At 41.9% G+C, this 26,434-nt stretch overlaps 1 non-coding gene across 1 annotated transcript; it reads right to left on the bottom strand.

Annotated features, from left to right (window-relative positions):
• Nucleotides 1-5,892: 5,892 nt before the first annotated feature.
• TRNAF-GAA (transfer RNA phenylalanine (anticodon GAA)) lies at nt 5,893-5,964 on the bottom strand. The gene has a single exon. It is a non-coding gene; the product is annotated as a tRNA-Phe (tRNA).
• Between the last annotated feature and the right edge of the window lie 20,470 nt (nt 5,965-26,434).

Genomic DNA, 26,434 nt, shown 5'->3' on the forward strand with positions numbered 1-26,434 from the left:
CTCCAAATAAGAAAAATATTTATTAAATAAACTTACACCAAGCCACAGTGACCTTTCTAATGGGCTTTCTCCCTGAAATATTGAGCCCATTCAATTCTTGGAGTAATTTTTATCATCAGATTGATGGGTTATTATTAGAGACTGACAGTACTCGAGATGTGGCCTGTGGTTTAGTATGAGATTCCTGGAGAACAAAGAGAAGATTTGGTGGGTTCAGTCCCATTGCTAGCTATGTGATCTTTAGAAATCCAGATAAGCTCTTTGGAATAGGATTTTCCCATATGTGCTTTGAGTATTTATTTATTTATTTGGCTGTGTTGGGTCTTAGTTATGGCTCTCTGGATCTTTGATCTTCATTGTGGTATGTGTGATTAAACCCAAGCCCCCTGCATCGGGTGTATGAAGTCTTAGCCGCTGGACCACCAAGAGAGGACCAATTTCTCCAAGTCTATTTTGTTTTTATAATTTTGTTTACTTACTTATTTTTGGTGATGCTGGGTCTCTAGTTGCAGTGAGCACAGGCTGCTCTTCTATTACCCTGCGTGGGTTTCTCATTGCCGCGGCTTCTTCTGTTGCGGAGCACAGGCCTTATTTTAAGCACTCCAGTACCAGTAGTTGTGACACATGAGCTCAATAGTCGTGACTCCTGGGCTCTAGAACCCAGGCTCCATAGTTGCTTCACAGCATATGGAATCATCCCGGACTGGGGATCGAACCTGCATCTCCTACAGTGGCAGGCAAATTCTTTCCCACTGAGCCACCAGGAAACCCTATTCCCGTCTTTAAAACAAAGAGAGTGGTATAGCCCCTCATTGCCTCTTAAGGTCATTACAAAAATCTGATAACTATTGGATGTGAAAATACTTTGAGGTAATGAAGTGTAATGCAAATGTAAAGTCCTTATTAATGATAGTAAGAGTACTAATTATTCCAGCAACATTAATAAGTAGACTTATTTGCAATGCCTAAGAATTGGAGGCTTTTATCTTAGAACTCTTGTTCCTTCCTCATAACCCATTCCCAAGAACTTTGAAGGCTTTCAGCCTAGAATACATACAATTTGTTATTTTTATGGCCTCTGCCACAAATCTTGTCTACTCCTTTGGATCAAACTATTTATGAGACTTCTAAAAATTTTTCTTGCCCTCAGTTCCACTTTCTTCCAGGCCATCTTGTTATCTTCACATCACTTACCAGAGCAAAAATGTTTCATGTTACCCTGTGGACCATCAAAAACAACCTTCCTACTATTAATAGATAAACATCCAGTGTGACCCTCTCAGCTCTCCATTACTCAGTCTAACTTGGCTGCAGCTAGATGGACCTCTTCTTTATCTTCTGAATGTCTATGATATTCTCCCACCTTCTCATCTTTGCATTTGTTGCTTCTTTTCCTGGGAATAATCTCTTCTTGAATGTCCAACTCAGGCTGAAACACTCGGTCTGGGGCTACATTTTCACTGCAGTTCTTATCTTTTTTTAAATTCTTGCATGACTTGTCAACTCTGAGCTGATGCACTTTCCTAGTTGGGGCTCATTTATCTAGTCTATTGAGAAGCTGGGCAATCAGACACTTTCTCAACATTTCCCCAAATTTATAACTAATGGCAGTATGTTTCAAGTCTTTGATGCAACTCATAGTAAGAAATGTATTTTACATTGAGGCCCAACACACACACACACACATAGACATCCATGTACAAAGCAAAAAACATCAAGAAACAGGAATTATCCTTTGGGAGAGGAATTGGGGAATTTAGGGAAGAATGGATATACGCATATATGTGATTGAGTCTCTTTGTTGTCCACTTGAAACTATTATAACATTGCTAATCAGCTATACTCTAACACAAAGTAAAAAGTGTACATAAAAATAAATAAATAAAAAGAGAATTGTCCTTGTATTGTAACAGACTCTGGCCTACTATTCTGTTCTGTTCTCTTATTTAATACATCTACACATCATATTGCAATCTACACATGGATTTTATGACCCATTAATGGAGTGCAGCTTGCAGGTTGAAAAACACCAGTTTATGGTATTAATTTTGTTTGCGGAACCCTTTGGAGCCTGGCTCTTGATATTCCAAGCTAAACTTTTGGAACAAAAACAAAACTTGCTGTTTCAAGTTTTGATCCTGCACTCCCAAGTCTTGGCTTTCAAGACCTTCGTCAATGGTACAAGTTGGAAAACTCATTCATGTAGTGATTCTAACTCATTCTAGATTTTAAGTATTAACCAAATATTCTCCTCCTAATTGTATCTATTGCTACTGTCCTAGTTCAGAGCCTTATGATCTCTTGGCCTAGAATCTACCAAAAGTGAAAGAAAGTGAAGTCGCTCAGTCATGTCTGACTCTTTGCGACCCCATGGAGAGTGTAGCCTACCAGGCTCCTCTGCCCATGGGATTTGCCAGGCAAGAATACTGGAGTGGGTTGTCATTCCCTCCTCCAGGAGATCTTCCCCACCCAGGGACTGAACCCGGATCTCCCGCATTTCAGGCAGATGCTTTACCATCTGAGCCACCAATGGCCTCTCAGTTGACCTGCCAGCCTGTGATACTGTTCCTTTTCCTATCCTCCCATGATCAAGGTGTTAATTTGCACATTTTTTTTTAATGTCAAAATAGCATAAATTCTATAAATAGCATGTAGGTACTCAATACAAATTCAGCAAATTTTATTTAGGTCTACTCATAGGAACTTAAAATATTTTTGTAACGGGAATCTTTTTCTGTTACACCTTATAATCTATTATTATAGACATACAGGAAAAACAATGTTAAGATATATACTTGTTAGCTGTCATGTTATTGACCTATTTTATCAACTTGAAAGATTTTCTTTTAAGTTTTTTGCTTTTTTCTGGGTGTACAACTATGGGTTTCCCAGGTGGCTCAGTGGTAAAGAATCTACCTGCCAATGCAGGAGAGGCAGGACACTCGGGTTCAATCTCTGGTTCGGGAAGAGGCCTTGGAGGAGGAAACGGCAACCCACCCCAGTATTCTTGCTTGGAAAATCCCATGGACTGGACAGAGGAGCCTGGTGGGCTATCGTCCACAGGGTCTCAAAGCGCTGGCCATGACTGAGCCCTCACGCAAACACACACACGTACACACACACACAGAGCTACATACTCTCCAAATAAATAAAACTTTTATTGATAAGACACTTAGGAGATATTTAAAAATCTTATTTTTTTTATTTTATCTTATATATTAGCCAGAAGTTACATAAGACTGACAAAATTTTGGGTCCCTAGTGTTCTTGTCCTTGACTTTCATAGGAATTCATCTGATATGGTACAGTTAGGAATAATTCTGTCAGTTAATTCTAGATATTTTTAACTTTTAATATATCTTGTCATGGTGAGAAAATAGTCTATTTGCTTGCATTAAGATTTAAAATAAACAATGACGGATTTTGAATTTTATTATACATGATTTAAGAATTTGTTAAAATGAGTATGTAATTTTATTCTATTCTCTTTTTTTAAAGATTTATTTATTTTTTCTTTAACTATTTTGGCTGTGGTGGGTCTTCGTGGCTGCATGTGAGCCTTGCCTAGTTCCAGAGAGTAGGGCTGGAGGCTAGTTGCCGTGTGCGGGTTTCTCGTTGCAGGGGCTTCTCTTGATGCAGAGCACGGGCTCTGGGTGCTTGGGCTTCAGTATTTGCGGCTCGTAGGCTCTGGAGCCCTGCTCAGTAGTCGTGTGTCTGGGCTTAATTTCTCCCAAGCACGTGGGATCTTCCTGAAGCAGGGGTCAAACCAGTGTCCCTTGCCTTGGCAGGCAGATTCTTAACCACTGAACCACCAGGGACGCCCCTCCATCAATTCTTGATGTGATGACTTATGCTAACAATAGCCTCTCTCCAGGCGGTAAACTCACTTCGTTTCTTGTCTCTCATCTGTCATTCATCACCGGATAGCCAATGGCTTGAAAACCATTGTTTATGTGTTTTGCCCAGATTTTCTCACTGTTTTAAGGGTACTGGCAATTCTGGCTCCTGTTACTCCATCTTGGCTGGAAGCAGAACCTCTCAGCACTTCTTAATTCCCTTTCTTCTTTTAGTTTTCCTCCCTAGCACTTATTACCACTGATACAACCTGTATGTTACCTGTTTATTTACTTGTTGTCTATCTTTCTACCCTCTACAATTCTACAAGGAATCTTTACTTGTTCCTTGATGGATCTTTCAACCTAGAGAAGGGTTTGACACATTGTAAGTAATTAAAAGACACTTGCTCCTTGGAAGAAAAACTGGACAAACTTAGAGAGTGTATTAAAAAGCAGAAACATCACTTTGCCAACAAAGGTCCATACCGTCAAAGCTATAGTTTTTCTAGTAGTCATGTACAGATGTGAGAGCTGGACCATAAAGAAGATTGAGCACCAAAGAACTGGTGATTTTGAATTGTGGTGTTGGAGAAGATTGCTGAGAGTCTCTTGGACAGCAAGGAGATCCAACCAGTCAATCCTAAAGGAAATCAACCCTGAATATTCATTGGAAGCTGATGTTGAAGCTGAAGTTTTAGTATTTCACCACCTGATGCAAAGAACTGACTCACTGGAAAAGACCCTGAAGCTGAGAAAGACAGAGGGCAGGAATAGAAGGGGATGACAGAGGATGACATGATTGGCTGGCATCATTGACTCAATGGACATGAGTTTGAGCAAACCCTGGGAGATGGGGAAGGACAGGGAAGCCTGGCATGCTGCAGTCCATGGGGTCACAAAAAGTCAAACATGATCAAGTGACTGAACAGCAACAATAGCTATTTACAAAATATATATATGCAGAGGGTACCAGCATTGGGAAGAATTTTCTAGGACCATCCAGCCATGGTTCTACTTCTTCAAGAAGTCCTCAGCCTCAGCAGGGTCTGTGTCTGTGGGCTGGTTACTCAGTTAGTGGCAAGTCTGTCACCTCTTCCGTCAACACCACGCTTTGTGGAACACGTTCTTGTTCTTCTCTCCATCTCCCCTGAAGGGCTTTGCTTACCCAACACTCCTTAGCTGGATCACAACGCTGAGAAGCATGGATGGGAGGTTTTAAGTTTCTTTTCAAAATATAATCATTTTACAACCCAGCATATATATGTTTCTTTGCTCCACCTAACCCTAAGCAGCTGCTACTTAATCCTCATCTCTTTGTAACAAACGTGAATGTTAAAGGCCTTTTTAGCTCATAAGATGGAAGTTCAGGTGGGAATAAATCCAAGGGAAACTTTGGACTCACTCAGCAGGGGTGGGCCAGCTAAATAACAGCACCTTTTCCCACAGACTTCCCCTTGTCATAGCTCCATGCAAGGATTTCCCATCTGTCAGCTGGGCCGTTCAGCAGTTACTCACTTGAGGAACTTAGGTCTACGCATGTGTGAGCACATGTGTGTGTGTTCGTTGGATGTGTGGAGGCTTCTGGGACAATGTTTCTGTATTTTAATTTCTTTCTGGGTTTCGTTTCCTCCGGGCTTTTGCACTGAGGATCTCTTGACTCTCATGACTTATCGACTCTGTGTCATCCTTTAGGTCTCAGTTCACACATGTCTTTTCAGAGAGAACTACTTCCCAAACCAGTGATGGAAGGTTTTGCCTGTTACTGTCATTCCTCACAGCAGTTTCAGCATTCTGCAATTATCCAGTTTATTTGTTAATTCAATCATTATCAGCTCCTTTCTGCAATGTGTCATCCACAGGAAACCTGTTCCTTAGCCTGTTCCACTGAATTCCTTTTCCTTTGTGCCTTGCATAGGGCCTGGCACGTGGTGTGTGTGTATGTTAAATCATTTCAGTCACTTCTGACTCTTTGTGACCCTATGGATCGTAGCTCCTCTGTCCCTGGGATTCTCCAGGCAAGAGTACTTGAGTGGGTTGTCATCTTCTCCAGGGGATCTTCCCAACCCGGGAATTGAACCCGGATCTCCCGCATTTCAGGCAGATGCTTTACCATCTGAGCCACCAGGGAAGCCCTGTTTCTTATGTCTCCTATATTGGCAGGTGGGTTCTTTACCACTAGCATCCTCTGGGAAGCCCTGGCACATGGTAGGTATTTAGAAAATATTTTATTGAATGAATGAGTTAAACCACTAGGAAAACAGAAGACAAGAATGTTAAAGAGAGAGTGTAGAATTTATATGGAATTGCATGTTCATGTGTGTCTAGGGCAAAAGTTGCAAGGTCTGAATGGAGATTCAGAATCAAATCAAGAGGGCGTTCTCTGCCCTGCCATGGTAATGATTGGACTCTGTCCTGTAGGTGATGTGGATCTATGGGTGGGCTTAAGCAGGGGAAGACACAGTCAGATTTATGTTTTTTAATATTATTTATTTTTGGTTGCACCGGCTCTTCACTGCTTGTGCAAGCTTTCTCTAGTTGCAGCGAACAGAGGCTCTTCTTCATTGCAGTGCACGGGTTTCTCGTTGCAGGGGCTCTCTCGTTGCGGAGCACCGGCTCTCAGCACAGACTTCAGCAGCTGCAGCACGTGGGCTCAGCAGTTATGGCTTGTGAGCTCTAGAGCATGGGCTCAGCAGTATAGGTGCACGGGCTTGGTCGCCCTACAGCGTGTGGAATCTTCCTGGACCAGGGTTGACCTATTTCTCCTGCATTGGCAAGCAGATCCTTATCCACTGCACCACCAGGAAAGTCCCTAAATTTATGTTTTAAAATGATCAACCTAGCTGTGTGGTAGTAAAGAATCAGAAGAGAATAAGACACGCTGCAAAGGACCAGGTTGTACACAGCTGGAGTAATCTGGTTGATAAATAATAAAATCTCTAGGCAAGGCCAATGAAGAAGAAAATGAAGGAATATTTGAAAGGTGTGAGGGAGAAAAAAATGTTTTGATTAAAAGTGGGGAAAGAGGAAACTGAAATGGGAAAGAACAAGAACAGAGAATCAAGAAACTTAAATGGGTCACACAGAGCAAAGAAACATGGATATAAAGTGTTCTGTTGGACTTCAGTAAAAATTATGAAAGAAGACCCTCTGAAGATCCTTTCCCCCATGGGAGCCATGAGAACACAGGCAAAAATTGTCAGAATCAACACTTTCAAAACTATGGAAATTACCGGGGGCATTTATTTAAGGAAAACAGCCGAATCTATGTATGAGAAGTTGATATGAACAGTGGAGCTTTAATTCCCCCTATTTCCTTTCTCATTTCTAGCTCCATAGTGAAAGTGAAAGTTGCTTAGTCATGTCCAATTCTGCGACCCCATGGACTACAGTCCATAGGATTCACCAGGCCAGAACACTGGAGTGGGTAGCCTTTCCCTTCTCCAGGGGATCTTCCTGACCCACGGATTGAATTCAGGTCTACCCGCATTACGGGTGGATTCTTTACCAGCTGAGCCACAAGGGAAGCCCAAGAATATTCCAGTGGGTAGCCTATACCCTCTCCAGCGGATCTTCCAGACCCAGGAATTGAACCGGGGTCTCCTGCACTGCAGGCAGGTTCTTGACCAACTGAGCTATCCAGAAGCTTCTAGCTCCATGGGAACATTGAAAACCAGCAATCTGTGATATCAGTGAAAACTAGCAGCCTGCCATCCACTAGAGGCAGAGCTCACTTAGTGCGAAAAGTCTTTTCCTTAAGGGAACTTGTTGAAAACAATGAAGGACAATTGCTTAATATGATGTTGCCTGAGATAATAGATACCAATCAGGGCAAATAATCAGCTAACCAAAGAACTTAAAGGAAAAGTTTGAGACGAACATACACCTCCATACAGAGCTTTGAAGAGCACTGACAGGTTCCTGAAAATCTAGAAACCCGTGTGCAGCTTTGACCCGAGTGAATACTTAGGAAAGACCTGAGAAGGCTCTAAGCTCTCATCAGGGGTTGACTTTGAGGCTCTACTCAGGGAAAACTGAAAGATAACGTGAAGTTGTTAACTGCCTAGCTGAGTGTTGAGGGCACGGTCAGCATACACAGGATCTTTCGGCAAAGTTTGGGAGACTTACTGGTTCCAGAAATTTAAGAAAATGTCTGTCTAATTATCAGCAGACCACTAGGCTTACAAAGCAGAGACTTTAGTGTTGATGCATTCAAATACACAGATTTTACAGAATTAGTTCAGTAAAATCACTAAACAATAGCAACAACAATAAATAGCAAAACAACAAATCCTGGGTGGAAGGTAGAGAAAGAATCTGATTTCCAGAATTTCTACACTGTTTAAAATGTTCAATTTTGACAAAAATTTATGAGCTATGCAAAGAAATAGGAAAACATGGCCCTTATACAGGGAAGAAAGCAGTCATTGGAAACCAAGGAAGACTAGACTTGGTTTTAGACTTAAAAGACAAAGAACTTAAATCAGCTGTTTTAAATATATTCAAAGAGCTGAAGGAAAACATACCCAAAGAACTAAAAGAAAGCATAAGAATGATGTCTCACTGAATTAATCACAGGAAAGAGACAAAAATTATAAAAAGGAACCAAACAAAAATTTTGGAGTTGAAAAGTATAATAACTGAAATGAAGAATTCACTACAGGGTATTAGCATCAGTTGGACAGGCAAGGAGAAAAGATCAGCAAACTTGAAGATTAGGTAACTGAAATTATCCACATAGACAAACAGAAAGAAGATAAAGAAGAAAAATGAGCACGACCTAAGAGACCCATGCGACACCACCAAGCATACCAACATACACATAATAGGAGACTCAAAAGAGTGTGTAGGTTGGGGAGAAGCGAGGATAGAAATAATATTTGAAGAAGTAATTACTGAAAGCTTTCCTAACGTACTAAGAAAATTTAACGTGCACATCTAAGAAACTTAATTAACTCCAAATAGGCTAAACTTGAAGAGATACACACTTTTTGTGCAGTATAATCAAAGACCAAGAGAGGCTCTTGAAAGCAGCAAGAGGGAAGTGATAAATCATGCATAAGGGACTCTCAATAGCATTAACAGCTGGTTTCTCATCAGACACTATGAAGTCCAGAAGGCAGTGGGATGGCATACCATACTAAAGGTATGGAAAGAAAATGATATCAAACAAGCCTACTTCATCCCACACAACTAACTCTCAAATGAAGGTAAAGTGAAGACATCCCAGGATAAATAAAGCTGAGAAAAATTTTCATTAGCAGATCTGCCTTATGAAATATTAAAAGAGTCATTTGAGATGAAATTAAGGCACCTGAAAGTAACTTAAACCTGTATGAGTAAAACAGAACATCAGTGAAGGTGACCGTATAGGTAAATATGAAAGCAGTATAAATGTATGTTTTGTTTGCAACAATTTTTTCCTCTTGCCTCATTTAAAAGACAACTGCATGTAGCAATAATTATAAATCTATGTTGATGGGCATACATTATATGAAGATATAATTGGTATGGCAGCAATAGCACAAGGGAGGGGTGAGGGAATGGTGTTATATCGAAGCAAAGTTTTGTACACTATTGAAATAAGTTGGTATTAATCTGCACTAAAATGTTATAAATTTAAAAACATAATTCCCAGGGAAACCACTAAGAAAATGATTGAAAAACAATAATTAAAGAAACAAAGGAAATAAATATGACTAAAAAAATACTACTTACCACAAAAGAATGCAATGATTTAAGGATAGAGAAATAAAAAAAGACATAAGACATACAGAAAACAAGTAGCAACATAACAGACTATCTCATCAGTCATTATATTAAGTATAAGTGTCTTAAACACCCAACTAAAAGCTAGAGATGGACAGAATAGATTAAAAAATTCAACTATATGCTGTTTACAAGAGACACACTTAAGAGAAAATAGGTTGAAAGTAAAAGGATTGAAAATATGATATCAGGCAGATAGCAACCAAAAGGAGAGCTCAGTGGTTACGCTATATTAGACAAAATAGACTTCAATTTAAAAAAATGCTACAAGAGACAAATAGCAGTATTATATGTAGATAAAGGGCCAGTTTCTCAAGAAGATATAACAATTATAAACATATAATTAAATTAAGCCTATGGACAACAGAGGATGAGACAGTTAGATGGCATCACTGATTCAATGGACATGAGTTTAAGTGAACTCCAGGAGTTGGTGATGGACAGGGAGGCCTGGTGTGCTGCAGTCCATGGGGTCGCAAAGAGTCAGACATGAATGAGCCACTGAACTGATACTGATGATTATTTATTTATTTATAGACACATAGTTGACTTAAAATATTATATTAGGTTCAAGAGTGCAACATGGTGATTCAATATTTTTATAGATTATATTCCATTAAAATTATTACAAAATACTGGCTATATTTTCTTATGCTGTACCATACCATTTTTGCTTATTTGTTTTACACATAGTAGTTTCTTTTTCAATCCTATTACTCTAGCTTGCTCCTCCCCTCTTTCCTCTCCTTACTGGTAACTACTAATTTGTTTTCTATATCTGTGAGTCTGTTTCTGTTTTTTTTTTTTTTTTAATTATATACATTCCTTTTTTAAAAAAAGATTCTTCATATAAATGGTAATATAGAGTCTTTCTCTGTGTGACATTTTACTAAGCATAATAGTCTCTAGGTTTGTCCACAGTGTCACAAATGGCAGAATTTTATTCTTTATTATGACTGTATAACTTTCCACTGCATACAGTGGAATATTATGTGTATACGTCTCATCTTCTGTATCCATTGATCTGGTGATGGGTGATTAGGCTACTTCTATATCTTGGCTACTATAAATAATGTTGCTATGAACATGGGATGCCTGTAAAGTAAATCTAACAAGACAGCCCAAAACACAAGATGGAAAAACTGGCAGAATAGAAGGAAGATACAAGCAAGTCAACAATAATAGTTGGAGATGAAGGTTACCAAGGAAATAGGAGACTTGAGTGACACTACAAGTCAACTAGATCTAACAGACAACTAAAGAACACTCCACTCTACAACGGCAGAATAAAATAAGTCTGAAGTACAGAATTAGAAGAGATAGAAAGAGCTGGTATTGGGAATAGACAGTGTGAACCAGAAAACCAAGATGCACTTAAACTCGAAGATATATGACAAAGGCCAAGTGGATTCACATGCCTGTGTTGGACTTTAAAGACACTCTGTTTCGTTTTCAGCGTACATCTCTTTATTCAAAATCTAATCCTCACTCAGTCATTCAAGTCATGATCTCTCCTTCCATGTCATAGGTAAACCCTTGGGCTTAATACAGTCTACTGCCATCTCCAGCTTTGCCAAGAAATGGATTTGCCAAGGTGTTGAGACGTTGGAAGACTGAAGACAGAAGTTTGAGAGATAATAGAGATGAAAGGATGCATGACATTACAGGTCAGTTCTGAAGAGGATAGTACTTGAATGGTGGTCAAGAAAGAGTGCCATCTAAGAAAACTAGCTTGTATTTACAGCATAGGTCCTTTCATGGTTGCAAAAACAAAAATGTTTTGGTTATTTCCAGAACTTGACTCCTGTAAATAATGCCGCTATGAATATTGGGTGCCTGTAAATCAAACCTAACAAGACAGCCCAGAGCACTGTCCACAGCTATGGGTACCCGAGCATTTCAACACAAAGATTAAATACTCTGCTTTGGCTGTAACATCAGTTGGATCTAATTCTGCCACTTAATATGTGCCTAATGTTACACAACTTAATTTCTTTAAGTCTTAGCATCTTTACTGTAAGATAGTAATGATAACAGCATTCATCTCACAGGGTTGCCATGAGAATTAAATGAAATAATGCTAAATCTCTAGCTCAGTGCTTTGGGAGTCTAATACTTGGTAGACTGGATATTTTTCAAAGGGACCAAATCTCATTAGGCTTGGAGTTAGAGCACTGTTCAGGGAAAAATCAGTCTTTTAATTGAGGTAAGTTATTTTCCGGAAAATTATTGCACCAAATCAAGCTATATTAAAAAAAAGAAATCCCAACAGCTCCCCAAGGACTCACTACTCCCCGCCAATGTCTATGGAACAGAGTCATGAAATGGTTAATCAGGAAAACCCTGGTCTGCTCTACTTAAAGAGAATGTTTATTAATATTACACAGGAAATATCAAGTCAGCCTGCTTCCAGCCCATGGAACAAATCTATTTGTATGTTGGACAGCCCCCTGCCCCCCGCCCCCGCCTCATCAATGTAAAAAGTTGTCAGATAGAAAACTAGACTTTTATTGCTATAGCAAAGAAGCTTAGGGAAAAGTCCAAGGTGAAGCTGAAAAGTATGACCTTGACTTAGGAAAGGAAGTAAAAATAATAGGAGAGGAGAACAGTATGGGCCCCCAAGAGGGTGGACATCGTCCAAAAGAAGGCAAAGAATCCAGGGCAGGCAAGAGCAGGGAGTCTTTCATTTCTCTTTGTAGCTCAGTACTTTCCTCCATCTCTTAGCAAGAACTAGAAGTTGATTATTTTTGTATTGTAGGAATATAAGCTCAGATTATCACTCCAGACAAATGCAGCTTGTTTTTGTTTTAGGGCACGTAGTCTGTGAATTAATGTCACAAGGTCCTGAGTTAAAAATCTTCATAGGTATTATTCCCTAGATGTGCCTGAGCTCTGCCAATGGAGTTGTATATTTCAGTCAAGACTCTGGTGTCCAGGGGGGAGAAAAACCAGGTGGATAGAATCTTTCTGATGTGTCTTAAACCAGTTTACTTCTGCTTGATGACAGCGCAGAGGTCATTCCCCTGTAGACCCCTCTCCTTCCTCCATTGCAAAGTGAGAAACCCAGATAGATGATTTTTTTTAAGATACCCTTGGTTCTAGGAGCCTCTGATTCTGCTATAACATTGACATAAACCCCCAATCCTCTCTCACAGTGAATCTGAGTAGCAAGAACTGAAATATAAAATGTGTTCTTAGGTCCCATGGGAAGGGAACTCTAACAATTTCCTAGTGACCTCATACAGCTCCGCCACAGAGAGAAAGAGTAAGGAATAAAATGTGATCGGAATAAGATTTACGTTGATATATTAGGTGAGGGTTACTGGCCACCGCCCACGCTTTCAGCGGGGTTGGACGCTGCTGGAAGGTATTTTACCAGCTACGACATATACGTGTGAGAAAGAGCCTCCTATTGGGAACTTTTCCAAAGTGTAATAAAGCTGTGCTTTGCTCCCTCTGACCTTGGCTCAGCGACAGGTAAGTCCCACAACTTCTGCCACCTTATAAACACTGAGATGGGCTGTAAGAAAAGACTATAGCAGCTCTATTTAGAGGCTTAGGTCAGCAAGTAGGCAGAAAATGTCAAAACCACTAATCTAATTTATTGATGGCTTTAATGGGAGTGTATAGGAAAAAATTTTTTTTTTGCCTTGCACTGCAAATATCACTCCAGCCCCTTCATCTGGAAGACCTCAAAGGAAAGAAATGGCCCAATGAATACGTATGGTTGCTGTCAGATGCAGGTGAGGATAGGAAATGGAGGCAGTATAGCTGAGCTTGGCTGCTAGCATTTCTTTCTTTTTTCCCTTTTCCTCTTCTTCTTTTTTCCTCCCCATCCTCCCCCTCTCCTTCCATTCTTCTCCCTCCCCTTCCCCCTCTTTTCCTCTTCTCTTTTGCCTCTTTCCTTTCTTCTTCTTCTTTCTCTCACTCTCTCAGACATAATTTGAGTGTTTACTATATGCCATGGCACTATGTTAGAAATTAGAAATGGAGATATTAAAAATGTAAGTCTTGTCACTGATTTGTTACAACTGCTATATTAGGAAACTAAATTATGAATGATGAGCAATACCTAACACCTTGTTCCATAAATGCACAGTCTGATAGATAAAGGGGTATAGTATCACAGGACTAGAGAAAGTCATAATTCACTTTCTTAGGACAGTGGTGAATAGTTAATCAACTGAGTGAGGGTGACTTGGAGATTTCCAAGTGAAAGTATGGGAGGAAGATTTTCTGGTATGTGGAAGGGTGTAAACACAGAAAACAGGACAGGGGTTTTGGGGAACACTATGGCATTCAGTTTACTGGATCATAGGGCTGAGAAGAAGGACAGATGCAAAGATGACATTGGTAAGGGCAGCTGGTGCAAGATCATGGGAGGTCTTGCACCGTCATAAGGAAAGCCCTAATGGCCCAGGGGGTAAAGAATCTGCCTGCAGTGCCGGAGACCCAGGTTCAATCCCTGGGTTGGGAAGATCCCCTGGAGAAGGGAATGGCAATCCACTCCAGGATACTTGCCTGGAGAATCCCATGGACAGAGGAGTCTGGTGGGCTACAGTCCACGGGGTCACAAAGAGTCGGACACGACTGAGCGACTAACACTTTCACTTTTTCACTTCACATGGAAGGTCTTGCCAATGAGGTTCTTCAGAATTACTTCTAGGAACTTCCCTGGTGACTCAGTGGTAAAGAATTAGCCTGCCAATGCCAGAAACACGGGTTTGGTCCCTGTTCCGGGGTTTATCCCACATGCCTTGGAGCAACTAGGCCCCTGCCCAACAACTGTTGAGGCTGTGCTCTGGAGCTCAGAAACCACAACTACTGAGCCCACACACCCTGGAGCCCATGCTTCACAACAAGAGAAGCCCATGCATCACAACTGGAGAGTAGCCCCCACTAGCCACAGAGAGAAAAGCCAGCAGCAGCAAAGAACTAACAGCCACAAGTGAATAAGCAAATAAATACACAGTAAAACTATAAAAAGAAATATTCCCAGCCGTAGGAAGCCATTAGGAGGATGACTTAAGTGGGGTGTGTGGTCAAAGGTCCTGATTAGACTGGCATTCTATAAAGATTATTCCAGTGGTGGATGGAAGCTAAGATATCAGTTAGAAAATTGTTGTGATCCTGGGGTGCTGAAGAAGATGATTGAGCATCCCTTGGACTACAAGGAGATCAAACCAGTCCATCCTAAAGGAAATCAACCCTGAGTTTTCATTGGAAGGACTGAGGCTGAAGCTGAAGCTCCAATACCTTGACCACCTGATGTGAAGTGCTGACTCATTGGGAAAGACCCTGATGCTGGGAAAGATTGAAGGCGGGAGGAGAAGGGGACAGCAGAGGATGAGTTGGTTGGATGACACTACTGACTCAATGGACATGAGTTTGAGCAAGCTCCAGGAGATGGTGAAGGACAGGGAAACCTGGCATGCTGCAGTCCATGAGGTCCCAAAAGTGGGACAAGACTTAGCAACTGAAGCACAGCAGTGTGTGCGTAAAGAGGTTGTGAGTGTGAAACAAGACCATGAAAAGGGACGGCACTCTGGGTCCAGAGGGGAAATAGATGTAGGTATGATGAACCATAAGAGAGTATGGAGAAGCCACACAGAATTATAATGAAGGCACGAGGCACAGGCCTTCCTAATACTGGGGTAGTCTTCAAGCCCATTCCTAGTGGACAGATACCATCTTATTGGACGAAGCAAAGTAACAACGGCTGAGAAGTTGTAGACCAGTCTCAGTGTGGTAGATGCCTTGGAAGTTCTAGAAAATTTTAAATTCCTTTGAAGAGCAACCAGATTAATCACCAGGATCTCTTTGCTGGCATGAATGGAGTTGCTATGGCAACAGCAATAGCACGAAATAAAGTGGATGCTTTCTCCTTAGTCTTATGGGCTAATGTTAACTTCAAAGAGGACAAAGAGAAGGCCTGTATAGTGGAGCTGACCTCCTCAGGCAGCTGTGCCTTCGAGCCTCAGTTTTCTATGAGTGTGAACAAAAGTGGTCAGCCACACCAGGGACTAGTCCTGGCTACATTGCCAAGTAGTTGTGTTGCCGTGGATGCTACCTGACCTCTCCAGGACTACTCTTTGGCAAGAGAGGGTTGTAATAGGTGATCTTTCAGACCTTTCCTGAAATTTTTACTGTCACTCTGGGATTAGCTTGGCATATGTTGTTGTTGTTGTTTAGTTGCCAAGTCATGTTGGATTCTTTTGTGACTCCATGGACTGTAGCCCACCAGGCTTCTCTGTCCATGGGATTTCCCATGGCAAGAATACTGGAGTGGGTTGCCAGGTCCTCCTCCAGGGGATCTTCCTGACCCAGGGATCGAACCCATGTCTTCTGCAATGGCAGGCGAATTCTCTACCACTGAGCCACCAGGGAAGCCTGGCATGCATTAGGAATGCCAATAAAAGTTTACTGGATAAACGAATAGATGGAGCAGGGTGCCTTGGAAGGATCACATGAAAAGTGTAATCCTGCCTGTACCACAAGGCTCTGAGCCAGCCTCCCTTGTGGCAGTTCCTTAGGGTTTGGGGTCTGATTTCAGGGTGAAATTTTTCCCTTGGGGTGATGGAGAGGGAGGAAGTCAGAGCTCAGCCCTGAATCATGGAACATGACCACACTGAAATCAGATCTTCTCTGCCGGGTGAAAATTTGTTCCCGGGTGTCAGCCTGCAGAGCTGGGTCATCGACCAGCTGCGATGCTGCGCAGGTTGTATTTTTTCCTGCAACATTTGGTAGAACGTTTCAGGCGAGGGTGGGGGGAGGAGGAGAAAATTATCTGAACCAGATGTTAGGGGGCCATCTCTGTGACACGAGTAAGTAATTAGTTTTAAATGATTATCCACGTGACCTGTCTGGACGCAGTCACTTTTCTGGGCTGGGGGCGGGGGGGGCAGGCTTGGCTGGCTGTACCCTGACTGGAGAAGAAGTAAAATATGTTGAGGGCTGCATGCATGTGTATACCTGTGCCGGGAGATTATTTCCAGGAAAAGCTTTATAAGTTGAGTATAAATGGCTATGGGCTTCCCAGGTGGCTCAAGGGTGAAGAATCCGCCTGCCAATGCAGGACATCCGAGTTCGATCCCCGGGTGGGGAAGATCCCCTGGAGGAGGAAATCTATACCCACTCCAGTGTTCTTGCCTGGGAAATCCCATGGACAGAGGAGCCTGATGGGCTGCGGCCTGTGGGATCACAGAAGAGTCCAACAGGACTTAGCAGATAAACAACAGCAGCAATAAATGGCCATGTGGGATACCTGGACAAAGGGATCTGGGATGGCTCTGAAGGATGCTACAGAGGCAAGGCTGACCAATTACAAGATGCTTCCATGTGCATACAGCAACACAGATGAAGAGGAAAATCACTTTCATGGTGGAGCGTGTGATGAAGCCAGGAGTATCCTGCAAGAACCGATTGCTGGATGCTCCTCGTGTGCCATCTGGGAAGGCATATATAGGTGACACTTGAAGACCAACACCCTGCCATCCTCCCAGCCCTACATGGCTCTCATCGCCTTGGATCTATGTCAGCCTCAGGTTCTATGCCAGGCAGAAAGGGCGGGGAAACCTTATATTGACTAACCTGAGCCTCATGGTGGGAACAGGGGCTCAGAATAGAAATTAGATTGGATTCCAGAAAAGAAAGGCATGTTCCCTGCACACAGGCATCCGTAACTCTCTTGAGATCTGTACTTGCAACAAAAATGAGTACAAAGACCTGACAGACTTGCCGCCACTGTGGGTACAGCAGGGACATCAATGAGGGAGGGACAGAAGTGCCCCCTCGAGAGGCAGGAAAGGCTTTATAAGTAAGCCAAGAGCTGAAGATCTGGAGTTCAGCTTTTCACGTGAGGTCAGTAAAGATCTGCCCTTTCCCATTTATGTTAAGCCACCAATGGCTACAGAGAGGAGGATGTTAAACCCGCAATGGCCTTTTGGTTTCCAAGGCAGGAAATCCGCAAGGCATCATTCCATCAGCCTCCAGGCCTGCTGTCCTCTCCGGCTCACACTCCAGCACACCCCCATTTTTCCTGTGCTCCGTGGGAGGAAAGGTGAGATTTTTCACTTGAGACAGACAGCTCCTCAAGGGAGGGGGCTGCTCACCCCGTGTGGTCCTCACTGGGTCTCATGGGTTTGGTTGCCATCCGTTCATCTGTGCCTGAATGTGGGCTTCAAGGGCGGGTGGAGAGGGGAGGGACTAGTCCTTTCTTCCTCCATCCTGCAGAAGGCAGCCACCTTTGTTCCTCCACCGAGGCCAAAGGCACTCTGAGCCTTCTCTATGTGTAGAACAAAAGGCCAAATTATTTTGGGTGAGGGGGGAGTGGCCATTTTTTTTTTTTTTTTTTTTTTTTACAAAATTTCAGTATAGTTGAGGAACAAAGTTGTTAGTTTCAGATGCATGGGTAAACTGATTCTGTGTGTGTATTCTTTTTTAGATTCTTTGCCCTAATAGATTATTACAAAATAGTATAGTTTGCTGTGATATGCAGTGGGTCCTTGCTGTTTATCTTTTTATATATAGTAGTATGTATATGTTAATCCTAGACTCCTAATTCATCTAAGGAGGTAACCTAAGCTTTTTTCGATGTCTGTGGGTCTATTTCTGTTTTGTACATAAGTTCACGTGTATCATTATCTTTAGATTCCACATGTAAGTGATATCATATTTGTCTTTCTCTGTCTGGCTTACTTCACTTAGTATGATCATCCCTAGATCCATCGTGTTACTGCAAATGATATTATTTCCTTCCTTTTTGTGGCTGAGTCATGTTCCAATGGAATGTCCCATTCCACTGTCACAGTCTTTTTTTATCCATTCCTCTGACCATGGACATCTAGGTTGCTTCCATGTCCTGGGCATTGTAAATAGTGCTGAAATGAACACTGGAGTGCATGTATCTTTTTGAATTATGATTTTCTCTGGGTGTGTGCCCAGGAGTGGGATTGCTGGATCCTATGGTAGCTCAACATTGTCTAATGGTTCCTGTGGGAGAGCTGGTGGGATGAATGGACAGAACCCAGCGGGGCCTTTTATGCCTGTGAAACTATTCTATATGACTGTGGTGGTGGGTGCAAGTCATTATACATTTGTTTGAACCTTAGAGTGTACAACACCAGGAGTGGACCTGAATACAACTGTGGATTTGGGGTGGTTATAATGTACTGGCGTAAGTTTATAAATGGTGACAAATGTACCACTCTGGTGGGGGGATGTTGATGATGGGTGAGGCTGTGCGTGTGGAGGGGAGTAGAGAGATTTATGCAAACTCTCTGTACCTTCCTCTCAATTTTGTTGCAAATTAAAAAAAAAAAAAAATCTGAAAAAATAATGTATTTAAAAATAAGACCATGTTAGAACAACTCAGTTAGGATGGGAAGGTCACATGGCCAACAGTTGGCAGCTACCCAGTTTCAAACTGAAATATACCATTTTATTTCCGGTAAAAATGCTTTTCAGATGAAAACGACAATTACGATGGGAAATCGTGGCTGACAAGGGAAAAGAGTCATTTGGGGTAATATCTCTCATAATTGGGGGTAATTTTGTCAAATGCAGGCATTGTAGAATTCCCATGCATCCTCCCCACCACCAGCAGGTCAGTAAAGAGAGCTTCTACAAGGTAAAAGCCTGAGCTAGTCTCCCCTTTCCAGCCCGTAGAAATGATGGTGCTCTTCATGGCCATCAAGCTTATTGCTCTCAAGAAACGAGTTTATTCCACCCCTAGTGAGCAATTAGAAGTTTTACGGCTTAAGCCATGAGCAAGGTGGAGCCTGGGCTGGGAACTGGTCCTGGGATTTAACCAGAGCTTTGGTTTTGGTTTGCGCATTGATGAAAAATAAGTGCTGTGTTCTCTGTTCCGGAACAAATCGGTCACTTGACGCAGGTTTAAAATAGAGCAGGCTGCTTGTACTCTAGTGTTTCATATCAAGGGTACTTACAAAGTAGATTGGTCTTTTAGGACATGGGGTGCCCGTTACTATGACATGACTGAAGGCTGGGGCAGCCGTGGCCCTGCCCCACCGTGCGGCCCTGCTGGGCTCCTGTGACTCCTGCTGCTTGTTGCTGACCTCAGCTTTCAGAGAAGATTGTGCAGAGACTTGTCTTTTGGAACAAAGTATCACGGGTAGAGTTGCTTGTCTCTACAAGGGGATGGGTGATATAAGCAAGGACTATGAGTTTGAATCTCAGGTGTAGCACTGTTGCATTGCTCATGGATGACAGGGTTAGAGGAGGGTGAGGGAAGATTCCAGAATCTAAATTTAAGGTGGCACTCACACTCAGACAATGACCCTTGCACTTGTAAAACCTTGAAATTGAGTGCCTCCTTAAATTCTGCACTTAGATCCCTCTCTTCCCTTACACTTGCTCCTTGGAAGGAAAGTTATGACCAACCTAGACAGCATATTAAAAAGCAGAGACATTACTTCGTCAACAAAGGTCCATCTAGTCAAGGCTATGGTTTTTTCCAGTAGTCATATATGGATGTGAGAGTTGGATTATAAAGAAAGCTGAGTGCTGAAGATTTGATGCTTTTGAACTGTGGTGTCGGAGAAGACTCTTGAGAGTCCCTTGGACTGCTAGGAGATCCAACCAGTTTATCCCAAAGGAAATCAGTCCTGACTATTCATTGGAAAGACTGATGCTGAAGCTGAAACTCCAATCCTTTGGCCACCTAATGAGAAGAACTGACTTATTGGAAAAGCCTCTGATGCTGGGAAAGATTGAGGGCAGGAGGAGAAGGAGACAACAGAGGATGAGATGGTTGGATGGCATCACCAACTCAAAGGACATGTGTTTGGGTGAACTCTGGGAGTTGGGGATGGACAGGGAGGCCTGGCGTGCTGCAGTTCACGGGGTCACAAAGAGTTGGACATGACTGAGCAACTGAATGGAACTGAACTTCCCGTACCCTAGTCTAGTCTTGATGTGTGACCAGGGGCAAGTCACTCATGTCCCTCAGCCTAGTCCTTCATCTGTAAAATGGGGGCAATAAGGATCTTATGAGACTGGTGTGAAGATTAAATAAAAGGATGCTTGTAAACTTCTTGACACAGTGTCTGGAACTGAGAGCAATAAATAATAGCTGTGCTTAGTTTTAATTCACCCATTAACTGGGCATCTTGAGTAACTCCCTTTTAGGGTAGCTATAGTTTATCCCTTTTGTCCTTTGGAGGGAAAAAGGAATGGAGGAATATTTAGAAGTGTCTTCATTTAGGACATTGTTTCTTTGGAGTTATTTACAAATGATTTATTTTAAATCTAATTTGAATACTTTAAATCTGGCTGCATCTGGTTGTCTTTGCCACATTCCTTTTAAAATTATATTTCGATTTCTCATAAAGTCTACACTGTTGCGCCAGCAAAACTGAGAACTGTCTAATCGAAGTGTCTAGTTACATGCAGGGCAGAGCAGGGGTCTCCCTGGAGAGCAAGCACTTCATTGTGGAAAGATGGAATGTCTCACCCATGGAAGCGAGGACCCAGGGATTTGAGGATGCCCAGAGCTCTGCTTGTCTCGAGGTCTGGGATGGAGCCACGAGGCATCGCATCCCGTGCTGTCACTGTGCTCACTCACTTAGCACGCACTCAGGGCAGCTTCAGTTTCTGCTTGCAGGAGTGTGGTCTTTCCCTGATCTTTTTTCTCCTTGCTTTTTTTTTCCTCTGGTGGGAGGCTGACCGAGGCATTCATGGTCAGGATGAAGAGGGGGATCTGTTAGAACTCTGGCATGGTAAGATGAGAAGCTCTGAGGGGCTGGATTCTCCCAATTGATATTCTTGCCATGTTGCTCTAAAGAGAAAAAAAAAAATCTCTTTTTTTTTTTCAAACTTCCAAGTTTTGCAGTTAACTAGATAAAGACCAGATATTACTGATTCTATTAGGCTCTCCCACCCCTTCTTGGAAATATCACTCTTAACTGGGTTGCTGAAGGATAATAACAGTGATTCAGTTATATTCTTTTTAAAAATCAGTAATTTTTGAAGTATAGTTTATTTAGGGGCCTTTTAATTTATTTTTTATTTCTATTATTTTATTATATTATTTATTATTTTATTTTATTATTGGAGTGTAATTACAATGTTGTGTTAGTTTGTGGTATACAACAAAGTGAATCAGTCACACGTATACATATGTATATATATATCCCCTCCCTCTTGAACCTACTTCCTCTCCCCACCCCATCCCACAGTATTGCGGGGTATGTTACAGTGTTTGTTTCGGGTGCATAGGAAAGTGATTTGGTTATATATATATATGTGTGTGTGTGTGTGTGTATTCTTTTTTCAAATCTTTTCCATTATAGTTTATTGCAAGGTATTGATTATAGTTCCTGTGCATGCTAAATGGGCAGAGATGTGTTGTACAACAAATCTGTGTTTTTTATCTAGTTTATGTATAGTAGTGTACATCTGTTAATTCCATACTCCCAATTTCTCCCTATCCACCACTGCCCCAGATGGCACTAGTGGTAAAGAACTCGCTTGCCAATGCAGGAGACATAGAAAGACATGGGTTTGATCCCTGGATTGGAAGAGGGCAACCCACTTCAGTATTCTTGCCTGGAGAATCACTGGCACAGAGGAGCCTGGTGGACTAGAGTTCATAGCATCGCAGAGAGTTGGACATGACTCAAGTGACTTAGCGTGCACTCGCCACTTTCCCTTTGGTAAGCGTAAATTTGTTTCTTATGTCTATGAGTCTGTTTCTGCTTTTGTAAATAAGCTCATTTGTACTATTTTTAGAATTTCACATATGAGTAATACCGTATAGAGTTGTATTATTGACTTCCGGTTGCCTCTGGTTGTCTGTCATCTATTTAAGGGTTCTCTTTCTCAGTTTCTTAATCTGCAAAACAGGAGATTTAAGTTTTGGACATCCTTTTGTAGGATGAGCCAATTCTGAGGCCCCTGTGTGCATGTGGGGGTTTTGTAGATGGGAGGGTGTGTTTGTTTAAAGGCTGTCTTTTAGACTTGGAGGCTGTAGTAAGCTTAGACTTAATGCATGATTCACAAACTCTGTATTCAGTCCTAAACCAGACACCACTTAAGAAGAGTCAGAGCACATATTTCACTGGTTTTTCCTGATAAGCCTGAATTTTTTCATCTTGGAAATCAAGATGGTTCTTATCAGTTGATCAGTGCTGTTTTGTAGGATTGAACCTATTTGCTATTTCGAGCCAAGGGGATTAAAAGAAAGAAAGGAAGAAACTTCTTTGACCTGGAGAAACTCAGAAACAGACTTGATAGATGATACCTACATGAATTGATTTGAGTTAGTATCTAAAGTAAGGCATAATGAATGTATAAAGACACAGTGAATGTTTAAAATACATAAAGAATATATACACTCTTTGGGAAATTGTAGGGCATAACCCAAAACTCCTATAGAAATTCCTCTGATCTGGTGGATTTAGGTGGTCAGCCTAATTGGAATATTTTTTTTTTTTTCCTAACTGGAATCTTTAAGGTGGCATTAGAGTTGGATCGAAGCAGGGGCAAAGAAGGGGGAAAGCCACGGCAGGAAAGAGCCCTTGGTGGGGATGAGTGGGAGGAGGGCAATGCTTATTTATTACTGTTAAGATGGAAAATACATATTAAGTAATTTTAAAACACATAAATTAGATTGGTCTAGTTTGAATGGCAATAAATTAAAAGAATGTGTTTGATTTGTCTATATTAAATGCTTGTTTAATTCTAGTCTAAATATAAACTTATTCTCACACTATTAAAAGAGATCCTGGCCAGTCGTACAGATGGAATTTCCCAGCTGTATATCAAGAAGGGCTTGGATTCAGCCCTGGCCCTTTGGCTAGGGAGCATGTCATTTCACCCTGGTGACCTTCATTCTCCCGCTGTGTAAACAAAGGAGCTGAGATGTGCGGTGTTCAGGGTTCCTTCTGTTTCTAACGTGGAGCTGACTTGCCTGTATTCTTCAGATTTAATCTCTGCTTGCCATTGCTACTGGGGAGATATTGTGAGTCAACCATCACATTACACAGACAGTTTCTTTCTGCTCAAACTTGTGGTATCTCTCAAGTTGCCTTGTGGAACCTGGAAGGACAGTTGTTTTTGGTGAGGGGTCCAAGTCCAGGCTCATTCATCTTCTTGCCTTGCTTTACCGGTGTGTAAATTGGAAATAAAAAGGCATGCATACCAGGCCAGCAAATGAAAGAGATGTGCAAACCATGAGCTAAAGCTTTATAGCTGAATGTTTCTTTTTTCTACCCTCTATCCTTTTTGCAGCTGAGACTTTTATCCTAATTGAGAGCTTTTCTTTTAGAATTTGGCATCTTTGAGCCTTGAGAAATGGGTCTTTTGTATGAAGTGTTACTTTCTCAGTCATATCTGACCCTTGGCGATCCCTTGGACTGTAGCCCACCAGGCTCCTGTTCATGGAATTCTCCAGGCAAGAATACTGGAGTGGGTTGCCATTCCCTTCCCTATGGGGTCTTCCTGATCCAGGGATCAAACCTGGGTCTCCTGCATTTCAGGCAGAGTCTTTAGCATCTGAGCCACCAGGGAAGCCCCTTTATATGAGAGAGCAGGATATATCACCGGTGATTCAGGCCAAATGATTCAGGCTTTTCTCTTAGGACGCAGGTTGTAACGGGAGGTGTAGATTAATTGTAACAAGGTGTCAGAAAAGATTTCAGAAATAAATATGGCATACTAAACACACTGAATTTATATAAAGTGTAAATCAGATCCCTCAAACAACACAGATAGTCTGTGTTCTGGCTAAGTTAAACTTGTGCGCGGCTTTGAATGAAGGCAGTCCTGACAGGCTGGAACTTGAAACATAACTGAATATGCGGCCCTAACCAAGAGCTATAATAGACTGCTTATGGGCGCCCTTTGAAAAGAGAATATCTAATCGTTTTCTGATCTCTCGGATACAAATTTCTACAAATAACACTAGGGACAAGTGAAAACCACTTTACGGTTCATAAGGAATCAACTCCATGAAACATGAGTTTCAGACTGAGCTGGCTTATACATGTCTGAGTCCTTGGAGAATCTCTCAAAATAAGCAGAAGCTTTGCCAGCAATATCAGAGGGCCTCTTATCTGCCCCGTGTTCTATTTCCCTTCCTTTCTCCATCTACTTACAGAAGACAAAGATGACCAGAGAAAACTGAGGCAATCCAACATTTGCTATGCTTATTCTTTTTCTCTGGAGAAGACTCTTGAGAGTCCCTTGGACTGCAAGGAGATCAAACCAGTCAATCCTAAGGGAGTCAACTGAACATTCTTTGAAAGGACTGAAGTTGAAGCTGAAACTCCAATACCTTGGCCACCTAATGTGAAGAGCTGACTCATTGGAAAAGAGCCTGATGCTGGGAAAGATTGAAGGCAGGAGGAGAAGGAGACGGCAGAGGATGAGATGATTGGATGGATTCACTGACTCAGTGGATATGAGGACATGAGTTTGAGCAAAGTGGGAGATAGTGGAGAACAGGAAAGCCTGATTTGCTAAAGTCCATGGGGTCACAAAGAGTTGGACATGATTTAACAACTGAACAATAAATATATTTTGCTAAGTATTCCCTCTCCTTTTTTGGTTTGAACAGCATGGATCTAATATGAAAATGCCAAGTCATTTAAAAGGGAAAATAGGACAGTCAAGGGTAGTGTGATATTCTGGAAAGGATAAGAAAGAATTTGTGCCTGGCCTGTAAATCTTGGATCCTTTGTGTATTAATGGGAGCTTCTGCATGCTGCCAAATATCTCTATGCCTGCATTTCCACATCTGCAAAACGGGAAGAATAAAAACTAATTGGTAGGGTTCTGTAGGGGCTTCCCTGGTGGTGCAGTGGTAAAGAATCCGCTTGCCTATGCAGGAGGCTCAAGTTCGATCCCTGGATTGGGAAGATCCCCTGGAGTAGGAAATGGCAACCCATTCCAGCATTCTTGTCTGGAGAATCCCATGGATAGAGGAGCCCGTTGGGTCCATGAGGCTGCAAACGTCAGACACAACCGAGTGACTAAGCAACAGCAACAAGGGTTCTGTAAGAACTCAAAGATGCCGTGAATCATTTGATTACGAGCTATTTCTCCCAGTGGCCCCCATCCTGAAAATTTCGAGAGTAATCTACAGTGAAAAATGGCAGTAAGCAGGTCCAAGAGTCAAATGTTGGAGAATGAGCCCATTAGTAGGATTATGCTTCCTGGTCCCCTTGTGACTGGGGGTGACCTTGGGCTGTGAGTAGAAAAGACAAAGATCTCTTCACGTATTCAGTTGCTATGCGAGACCTTCTCAAGCTCTCTTACCTGGAACTGGCTTCCTTGCGGTGAGGCTTCTCTGTTAGACTTGTCCCCACAGTGACTTTGACGAGCAAAGCAAAGCTGATCCTTTCTTTTTCTTTTTGTAAATTTAATTTGGCTTTATAAATTTTTTTTTATTGCAGTGTCGTTGCTTTACAATGTTATGGTAGTTTCTACTGCACATTGAAGTGTTTCAGCTTCGTGTCTACCTATTCCCCCCCTTTGCGGATTTCCTTCCCATTCAGGTCCGCACAGAGCACTGAGTCTGCTCCCTGTGCTTTGCAGGAGGTGCTCATTAGTTGCCTATTTTATTCCTAGTATCAGTAGTGTATATATGTCAGTCCCAACCTCCCAATGCATCCCGCCGCCCGCTTCCCCCTCGGTATCCATATCTTTGTTCCCTAAGTCCGTGTCTCTGTTTTTACTTTGTAAATAGATCTTTTTCATCCATATCAATTTTTTTTTTCAGATTCCACATATATGTGTTAATACATGATATTTGTTTTTCTCTCTCTGACTTCCTTCACTCCATGTGACACAGTCTGTAGGTCCATCCACGT

The sequence above is a fragment of the Muntiacus reevesi genome, chromosome 22, assembly GCF_963930625.1.
Source record: "Muntiacus reevesi chromosome 22, mMunRee1.1, whole genome shotgun sequence".
NCBI classification, from domain to species: Eukaryota; Metazoa; Chordata; class Mammalia; order Artiodactyla; family Cervidae; genus Muntiacus; species Muntiacus reevesi.